At 44.7% G+C, this 10,576-nt stretch overlaps 1 pseudogene across 1 annotated transcript; it reads right to left on the bottom strand.

The window, feature by feature from the left end:
• Positions 1 to 2,830: 2,830 nt before the first annotated feature.
• Positions 2,831 to 10,442, bottom strand: LOC308154487 (protein regulator of cytokinesis 1-like; annotated as a pseudogene). Its single transcript has 4 exons — positions 10,001 to 10,442; positions 9,436 to 9,732; positions 8,478 to 9,299; positions 2,831 to 2,835 (listed from the first exon to the last, which is right to left on the bottom strand). The product of its transcript is annotated as a protein regulator of cytokinesis 1-like (transcript).
• Positions 10,443 to 10,576: the final 134 nt, after the last annotated feature.

The following is a 10,576-nucleotide window of genomic DNA, read 5'->3' as shown; positions in this document are numbered from 1 at the left end:
TTGGCAGCTGCCTAGGCACCCGACCCCCCCCCCCCCCCCCCCCGCAACATAAAAATGAAAACTGGTTTTGCCAAAACTCACTTTATTTTAACAGTAACTTAAATTACAGAATTAAACTTTAAACAATAACTTAAAACAACAAAATAAAGAGTCTTTCTTTGCCTCACCCAACATAAATACTTGTTTTTAAACAATAAAATAAATATAATCTTTATTTAACAGTAACTAGCAAGGAGTGGTTTCACAAAACCTAAAACCTACCCTGACCATTCAGATATGATCCTAATATAATCCTAATCCTAAACTGGGTGAGTCTTATCAATTTAGTTTATCAATGATCAACATTTATGTTCTTGTCATCCTTTGCTGACACAAACTCAAAATAATCCTTATATTTCCAGCTATTTAACGCATATCTCTGTTCTCGCTCCATTGTGTAGGCTACGCTTCTGTTTACACTGTGCAATCAGCGTGGTGATACACGTGAGCGATTCTGCTGCAATCTCGCGATAGTCGAGAGCCGTTTTTTGTGGGCATGGCCTTCCATAGTAACCTCGTGTTGAAAACGTGGGCACTGACGTCACTCCCCAAGACGCGAGAAATGTTTGTTTACTATCGAACATTACAAAGAAATACTGCATTTAGCCTAAGTTATGAGGTAGTAACGCAATAGTAACGCACAGCCACTTGAATAAGTAACTTTAATCCGATTACTGATTTGGAAATAGTATCGCGTTAGAATACTCGTTACTGGGAAAAGTATTCAGATTAGAGTATCGCGTTACTTAGTATCGCGTTACCGGCATCACTGCTGAAGACTAACCTCTCTGTAGGCTAACCTCTCTGTAGGATAACCTCTCTGTAGGCTAACCTCTCTGTATGCTAACCTCTCTGTAGTAGGCTAACCTCTCTGTAGGCTAACCTCTCTGTAGACTAACCTCTCTGTAGGATAACCTCTCTGTAGGCTAACCCTGCTGTAGGCTAACCTCTCTGTATGCTAACCTCTCTGTAGGGTAACCTCTCTGTAGGGTAACCTCTCTGTAGGGTAACCTCTCTGTAGGCTAACCTCTATAGACTAACCTCTCTGTAGGCTAACCTCTCTGTAGGCTAACCTCGCTGTAGGCTAACCTCTCTGTAGGCTAACCTCTCTGTAGGCTAACCCTGCTGTAGGCTAACCTCTCTGTAGGGTAACCTCTCTGTAGGCTAACCTCTCTGTAGGCTAACCTCTCTGTAGACTAACCTCTCTGTAGGCTAACCTCTCTGTAGACTAACCTCTCTGTAGGCTAACCTCTCTGTAGGCTAACTTCTCTGTAGGCTAACCTCTCTGTAGGCTAACCTCTCTGTAGGCTAACCCTGCTGTAGGCTAACCTCTCTGTAGACTAACCTCTCTGTAGGCTAACCTTGCTGTAGGCTAACCTCTCTGTAGGCTACCCTCTCTGTAGACTAACCCTGCTGTAGGCTAACCTTGCTGTACCAAGGCTCTCTCTGGGGAGACTGTAGGCCTACTCGTCTCTCTTGAGCTCGGTTTTAACATGAATTGTGGAACACAGGACATGTTAGATGCTTTACAGCACATGTGTCAAAGCCAGATCAGGCCCGTGAATGAGTTCTCTCTTGCCCGCGGGATGATATTTAATTACTATTAAAACCGGCCCGCAGTATTCTGTGCCCTTAGCACCATAATACTACAAGTCCCAAGATGCACTGCGAGTGCATTGGCGAGTACCGAGTGCCCGCGAGCGAGCGCGACCCCGCGTCTTCGCTTCACTTCAGTACTCGTCATGAGCAGAGCAGCAGCACAGTGAAAAGTAGACGCTGAAAACAGACAGGGGGTTTCAAGACAGGTGGGAGGCGAAAAGAAGTAAAAGGAAAGCCTGTGTGTCTTGTGTGTGGAGACAGCGTGTCTGTTATGAAAGAATATAACTTAAGAAGGCACTGTGAAAATCAGTTGTTTTCCTATGGATAGCCACTATGGTGGCTGAGCAAAAGTGTCTGACTCTCCTTCTCCTCAAAAATAAAAAAATACAGTAGGGTAACCTCTCTGTAGGCTAACCTCTCTGTAGGCTAACCCTGCTGTAGGCTAACCTCTCTGAAGACTAACCTCTCTGTAGACTAACCTCTCTGTAGGCTAACCTCTCTGTAGGCTAACCCTGCTGTAGGCTAACCTCTCTGTAGGCTAACCCTGCTGTAGGCTAACCTCTCTGTACGCTAACCTCTCTGTAGGCTAACCTCTCTGTAGGGTAACCTCTCTGTAGGGTACAGAGAGGTTACCCTACAAAAATAAAAAATACAGTAATTCCCCAAATGACCAGAAAAAGTAGCTAGATTTGTCGCTGGTCGCTTTTGACTAATTAAGTCGCCATGGGGGTCTGGAAAGTCGCCAGATATAGCGACAAAGTCGCCAACCAGTCTACGGGTTGTCTGCTTTACAGTAATTCCCCAAATGACCAGAAAAAGTAGCTAGATTTGTCGCTGGTCGCTTTTGACTAATTAAGTCGCCATGGGGGTCTGGAAAGTCGCCAGATATAGCGACAAAGTCGCCAACCAGTCTACGGGTTGTCTGCTTTACAGTAATTCCCCAAATGACCAGAAAAAGTAGCTAGATTTGTCGCTGGTCGCTTTTGACTAATTAAGTCGCCATGGGGGTCTGGAAAGTCGCCAGATATAGCGACAAAGTCGCCAACCAGTCTACGGGTTGTCTGCTTCAGAGCGCTGTGTTTATGACAGAAAGAAGAGGGGGTGGGCAGTGGGAGATGTTGGAGGAGGCGGGCTAGTCTGCCCACCCAATCAGAAGTTAGAAACGGTACCGGTATTTTCTGACCTCTGTTGGTCAACCTGGTGGGGTCAATTCAACACATTGGGGTTGAGTTCATTCAAAAAACACTTTTATTTATAATTGTTTTAAAATGTATGCATGCTGACAGAAATCTTATCTTAATATTATTACTACTACTTCATAAATCTATATCAATTCAACACATTGGGGTTGAGTTCATTCAAAGTAGAGGAGGGATCGAGCTGTCAGTCAGAGGTGGAGAGTTACTAGTCTGTGACAGACAGGAAGCCCATATCCGCAATCAGATCCTCCTCCTTCCTCTCCTCGGTACCGAACCACCAGTCTGTGACAGACAGGAAGCCCATATCCGCAATCAGATCCTCCTCCCTCCTCTCCTCGGTACCGAGCCACCGCTGGTCAGACCAGCTCCCACCTCGTCTCCTCCGTGCAGGCCCCAACTCTTCCTCTGCCTTCCTCTACCTTCCTCTTCCTCTTCTGTGACGCCAGGGTCTCTTCTGTTCTCTGGTTCTCAAGGTCTCTCTGTGTGCCCTGTGGACACACTATGCCCTGTCGATCAGAAGATCCCTGTAGTGGCACGCCCCTTGCCACCCTCTCATCCTCTGATACGGATCTGTCCCGAATGAGGGACATGGTGTGCCGGTGGCTCCAAAAGGTTGATGAAGTTTCGCAGGAGGAATTCTCCTCCGCCTGCGCTGGCGTGTGAGGCTGTTGATCAGACATTGTTGTCTTGATTGAGGCAATCAGTTTTGCGATTGTTAAACGTTGGTTATTGCGTATTGGCTAAAACGATAACGATCGGACTGCACACTGAACGGAGGAATCATACGCTGTCAGACAGGGTTCATGTTATCAAGGAAGCAACTTTTATTGTGGGAATGGTCACATATATAGGATCAGCTGGCTCAATCATTCATGTCACACAGCTGGTGTCAATCAATCAATTATGCCCCACTCACACTGGGATAGGGATGACTGGAGAGCACACTCATGTCAACACCCCCACTTGCTCTCACCTGACCAATCTAAGATGGAGAGAAAAATAAACAAATCAGTAACAATCAGTAGCCTACAATTTCCATAACACTCTTTGGGGCTGTCATTCCATCAATCAAACAAACAAAAGCTGGCACTGATATTGTTCCCCTCCTGTGAAACAAGAATATACATCATCATCATCATCATCATCATCATTTACAAACAGTCTTCAAATTTTCACTGGTATTCTCTTATAACACTTTGAAAAAAATAAAGCAAGAAAACCAAAACAAAAATTGACCGCTTGGTCATTACTCACACTGATGTGGTTTCTCTCCCAAACATAACCTTTGTGAACCTAACCAATTTGTCCTTAGTTACTGGTTTGCTAAACACATCAGCCACCATTTGATCTGTGGGACAATATTGCAAACAGATCTGTCCATTCTGTACTGTAGACCTGATGAAATGGTACTTTATATCAATGTGTTTGGATTTTTGTCTGCGGACTGGGTTCTTAGCTAATGCAATCGTTCCCTGGGCCATATTCCACTAACGGTGGCTTAATATAGCTGCGCTATAATTAAATGCGGCGCTCAGGGACCTCGAGATTGGTATTCAAGCCTCAGGTGATTCCTCGAATGAGGATCAGCCTTGTGTCATCAGTGTTCACAGAAGACAGGCTTACAAATCTTCGATATGGGCGCGTGCACGCAGACATACGCAGCCCAGTAGAGTCGATCTGTCGAAATGAAGATACTCCACTCTGCAGGGGTACTACATTTGCGCAGCATTCCGAATTATTGATTTTTTATGAAGACGGAAAAATAAGATGTAAAATAGTGCAATACTGCCGCAATTAACAAGGCGAGGGAAATGGTTTGGCAAGAAATTGCTGACCGATTAAATGCGTAGGTCATACTAGCCCCAGTTATTGTTATATGTTCATATTTTAATAAATGAATATTTACTACTGTGGTGATATGAGCAGCAGGCTACAAACCGTCATATTGCCACAATGGCCTAGTGGTATCCACCGCTGCCATAGGATTTATTCGTCATTTTATATCGGTGGTTCAAATCCCTCTTCAGGCGCACTTTTTACTGCATTTCGTTGTCTGAATCTAATCTAAAATCTCATCTACAAAAGTATTGTAGGCTATAAAATTATGGTGCAGGCTAATTTACAAGAACTGACACGATTACAATGGTGTTTGAAACCTTTGCATGAAATCTTCAGTTAAATGTAAAAAAAAAAAATGAATGACTTAGTCAAGTCTCGAACTCACAACCTTTGGAACTCGAGTCCGCAGCCTTTTTTTTTTCTCTTTTATTATAAAAATATTCTTTTAAATACAATCATAGCTATACATATTCATACATGTTCATTTTATAGCCTTCATTGTATTCTAATTCAAATAAAATAAATTAAAAACCAATAGATAAAAACAAAACACACCCATACCATTTTGGTATGAGATGCATCCATCTATTATTCCGTCAGTCCTTCATAACCAAGATAACCCTTTATCATAAATCAATAACAAATGAATGCAACACACAAAACATCTTCAAAAATCTAAATCAAACTCCAACCCTCCATCCACCACCACTCTTATAAACCCACAATCCCTAATAAACAACTTCTCAAAATCTTTTTGCCCTGTCTTGTGCATCAGTCCCACATTCTTCCTGACCAATCCCTCAAAGACTTTCCACACCGTTATCCACTTTCCCTCAAATCTTGCTAAATTCCTCCTCAAATAAATTGCATACCTAGCCTGTGATAATACATAATTTAAACACCATATATTCATTCCCCTTCTCTTTCCCTCCACCCCAAAAACCACCATCCTCCTCCACTCCTGCATCCCCACCACCTCCACCCCCCAATGCTTCTTCACTAGTCCTTTCAACCTTTCTTCGAATCCCTTCATTTCTCTACATTCAAAAAGCATGTGCATTAAGTTCTCATCCTGTATCCCACACACATCACACTCCCTCGAAACTGTTCTGTCTACCTGATGCAACACCACCTTAGTATAAACCCTGTTATGCCTAAGCATAAAATCAAAATGAGTACATTCTAAACTATTATATTTTAAAAATAAATTCCTCCATATGTTCTTCACCTCCAATCCTGGGAACACCTGCCTCCACACCTTCTCTGCCGCAGGCTCCTTCACTCTGCTCTCCAACAGTGCCCAGTAGCACTCCTTCACCTTAACCGCTGAGAAGTCCCGCACTGTTTCCCCTTTCCCTAGTCTTAACTTAGGTAACTCTGTTTGCTCCTTCCCTTTTAACTCCCTATCTAACCTACTCACCCACTCCCCTGGTATACTCTGCTTTATTTTATTATACATGCTCACTATTTCTCCCCTTCTCATCTCCTCATCTGTTTCCCTAACAACTTCAATGATTGCCTGCTCTGATAGGAACCCTGGCACTACCTCATACCTAAAATCCCTTACTCTAATCAGTCCTGCCCTCCAGAAACTCCTAGATTCTAACATTTTCCCCTCTCTTCTTATTACCGGGTTCAATAAAACTGGAACATTTAGTATCTCCCCTCTCTTCTCACACTCATATCCTACCTGAGGCAAAAAACTACCCCAGGCTTTAAACACCTCTTTATAGAATTCCGGCACCCTATCATACATCCGTACTTTAAAGCACATCAACAACCCATAATCCCCACCCCCCCCACATCTATGTACCCATTCCCTACAGTATCCTTTCCATCCATGTCCTTCCTCCCCATACAAAAACCTTTTGACTGTTCTGACTCTCATTGCCCTCATCTTTACTTCCAAATCTACCAGTTTCAACCCTCCTTTATCATAATCTGCTACTAATTAGGGGTGTAACGATACATCGATTCACATCGATGCATCGATTCATTGACTAACGATCTGATTACATCGATGCAATGTAAAAACATCGATCTATATCGTCATCTTATGCGCGCAGAGAGAGAGAGAGACTTGAAAAAGATACGAATGTTTTTCATTTTTGATGAGAGACAGTAAGTCTCTCTGAACCAGGAAAGGTAACATACTCGCGTTCGCAATGTGTGACTCGCATTCTCCGTGTGTGACTGTCTACCGGCTCGGCTCCACTTCTCGGCTCCTCCTCCTCTCGCGTTCGGCAATCTCCGGTGATCTTCGGAAATGTTCGGCTTGTGTGAGTGCGTCTAATGAGAGTGCGTCTAACGGGAGTCTAATGGCCGAATACATTGACCGTTTTGGACACCAAATATATTTTTTAACATCTACTCTTCGAGGCGAATCCATTCAGACCAATATCAGACCTGCTGGACGTGTGTGACACGTGTGTGGACGTGTGTGTGTGTGTGTGTGTGCGTGTGTGACTGGATGTCTCTCTGAACCTGTGTGTGTGTGTGTGTGTATGTTAATGAGCTGTATGTTAATTACCACTTATTACAATTGATAATTGTGTTAGATTGGCATATGATATCGCGTCATATCGATCATATCGTCATATCGATCTTGAATCGAATCGAATCGAAATCGTATCGTGACTGACATTGTGATATCGTCAAACATCGTATCGTCATAGAAACAAATCGATATAATATCGTATCGTGATGAAGCTGGTGATTTACACCCCTACTACTAATACATCATACGCTATTTTAACCCCCTTTCCTCTCCACAAAAAATCTGACACTAACATCCTGGTTTCTTTTAGAACCCACTCTGGTACATTCAATACTCCTAATACATAAACATATTTTGACATTAACAGTGCATTAACAATTACCACTTTTCCCTTCAGTTTCATGTTCCTTTGCTTCCAATAATTCAATGTTGTTCTTATTTTATTCAAAACCCCTGTCCATGTGTAATCAACAGCCTCCCTGTCATCCTCTCCAAGATATATCCCCAACACTTGTATCATCCCCTTTACAATTTTCAAATCAAAAACACAATTGGCTGTATTCACTCCCCCTATACACAACATTTCAGACTTATCAACATTCACTTTTGCACCAGAAGCCTTTCCATATATGTTTACACACCCCATTATTTTGTTCACACTATTTACATCCCTGACAGTACATGTCGTGTCATCTGCATATTGATGGATTATGCTAACTCCTCCCCCCGGCATATTTATTCCCTTAATTTCTTTCTCCTGCTTAATATACGCTGCCAATGGCTCCACAGATATGCGAGACCGCTGTCATGACGGCAATGCAAGTTGAGACAATTACTTTTTTTTTTTTTACACTCTTTTCTTTATCTATCTATCACACTTTCAAAATATCAAGTTATCTATCACACAATCAAACTATCTATCGATCGATCACACTTTCAAAATATCAAATTATCTATCTATCACACAGTCAAACTATCTAATCTATCTATCTCATGTGAAGTGGGAACTAATATTTCCTAAAAGACACATGAGGAACTTTCGTTCAGGGTTTAGTTTCCGCCTGTGAGCCTTTTTTGACGCACGGATGACTATAGCCTGTGTTTTAGCCTGGTCAAGACCAGGCTAATTATATCTGACTCAGAAGGAGCTCAACCAAGCAGCGAATTATTTGAGCCACATTGATGGCACCGAACACAAGCTAACATTTCCGAGGCTTAGAACTTTATCGAGGCTTAGAACTTTATCGAGCTTTGTGGAATATGGCCCTGATTGTCCTCATGGACAATGGGTGGTGCATACTTACATGCATCCATATGTGTCAACAGTTGAGTCAGGTGTAAACACTCTTGGGTGGCATTGAGCTTTCGTGTTTTACTGGGGGTCACAGTGCCAAGGAACCTCCTTTGAGTTGGTGTTCTGACGGACGTTCCATAGAGCATATCCATTTCTGTCTGCTTGCTTTTCTTCAATTGTCTCTCCAGTTTCTCCTGCTCCTTCTCTACGCGGTGCGTCTCCCACTGCTCCTCCACAAACTGCAGGAACTGCTGTCCGTTGACCAGGAAGTCCCGCCCCTGCTCCTGCTCCCACACGTCTATCTGGGCTTTCAGCTTCTTCTCAAGCTTGGGCAGGCTTTTGTGCAACTCTGACCTCTGTCTCTCCTCTTTGAGGAGGGCCCCTCCTCTGTTGGTCAACCTGGTGGGGTCTGTGGCTTTTCTCTCTAGATCCAGGAAGAGCCTCCAGCTGTCCTCCCAGTGGTGGACCCCCTCAAACAGCTCCTTGTGCTCTTCAAAGTGCTGGTTCAGCCTCAGGATCTCACCCTCGTGCAGACCCAGCAGCTCCTCAGTGTACTCCTCGCTAAAGTAGGGAGCGAAGGCCTGCCGCTGTTCAGTGCTGAGGAAGCACCTCTACCATAACACAGCTACCTCTGACCGGATGGCCTCGGTGACGTGACGGATGTTCAGCAGTTTGAGCTCCTCCAGACGCCTGATCTCCTCTTGTAACGCCTCCAGGTTCTTCTTCTTCTTGGACTGGACCATGTGATCAGAGAAGGCCCCTCTCTCCTCCTCCGGGACCTGCAGCCGGTCCCACAGATTCTGGACCCTCTCACGGTGGGGTTCATGGATGACTGTGAGGCTGTTTGAACTTCAATAGACTCTCTGGTAATTTACACACAAGACCCACGTTGATCTCTACTCAGCACACACACACACACACACACACACACACACACACACACACCCCTCCGGGTTGGTCCTCCAGGCTGGCTGCTCCCTGGGCCTGGTAGGCTCCTCGCTGGGCCTGGTAGGCGCCTCTTTGGGCCTGGTAGGCTCCTCTTTGGGCCTGGTAGGCTCCTCTTTGGGCCTGGTAGGCTCCTCTTTGGGCCTGGTAGGCTCCTCTTTGGGCCTGGTAGGCTCCTCTTTGGGCCTGGTAGGCTCCTCTTTGGGCCTGGTAGGCTCCTCTTTGGGCCTGGTAGGCTCCTCGCTGGGCCTGGTAGGCTCCTCTTTGGGCCTGGTAGGCTCCTCTTTGGGCCTGGTAGGCTCCTCTTTGGGCCTGGTAGGCTAAAACATGAACTAAAACTGTAATATTCTGCGTTGATGTTATAAACATGTTGGTAAACATCAGCAACATTCATGGATGTATTTTATATGGATTCCATGTCAGGGATATTATACTACCCCAATACATTATACTACCCCTCTACCCCCATATATTATACTACCCCTCTACCCCTATATATTATACTACCCCTCTACCCCTATATATTATACTACCCCTCTACCCCTATATATTATACTACCCCTCTACCCCTATATATTATACGCATACGGACGTCCTTGGGGGCGATGGAGAAGGGCTGGGAGCAGAGGATGTCACACAGGTCCTGGTCCTGCTCGACCAGGGCTTTGAGCCGCTGCATCCTCTGGTTCTTCTCCTTCAACAGAACCTCCACCCGAGTCCGGATGTCCTTCTCCTGCTGGAGCATGCTGTTCCCCCGCTCCTCCTCAACATGGGGTGTGTGCAGTTCCAGACAGAGTGTGTCCAGATCTTTCCTGCATTTCTCCATGCTTATCAGGAGTCTCTTCCTTCGGGACTCCTCCTCAGCAATCATCGTGTCCAGCAAACTTTTGATATGGTTCTTGACCACATGACCTCTCTCCAGTCTCTGGTCTTCTGGGATGCCGATCTCATCCCAGATGCCCTTCAAGTGGCACAGGGCTTTATTCAAGCATGCCACAGACTCCGCTGCGAGCACCTCACTCTTCCTCATCGTGAATTCCAATAATGTTATTATTCCTTTTCCAGTCGTGTTCTTGTCCCTGGTAAGGCAGGAAAATCTATCAAAATCTAATATGTTTTTTTACTATGATGTTCTCTGGTAACATCTAGCTAAACCTTGTCAAT

This window comes from Nansenia antarctica, assembly GCF_963989245.1.
Source record: "Nansenia antarctica genome assembly, chromosome: 3".
In the NCBI taxonomy this organism is placed as follows: Eukaryota; Metazoa; Chordata; class Actinopteri; order Argentiniformes; family Microstomatidae; genus Nansenia; species Nansenia antarctica.
This window is presented reverse-complemented; position numbering and strand designations above follow the sequence as displayed.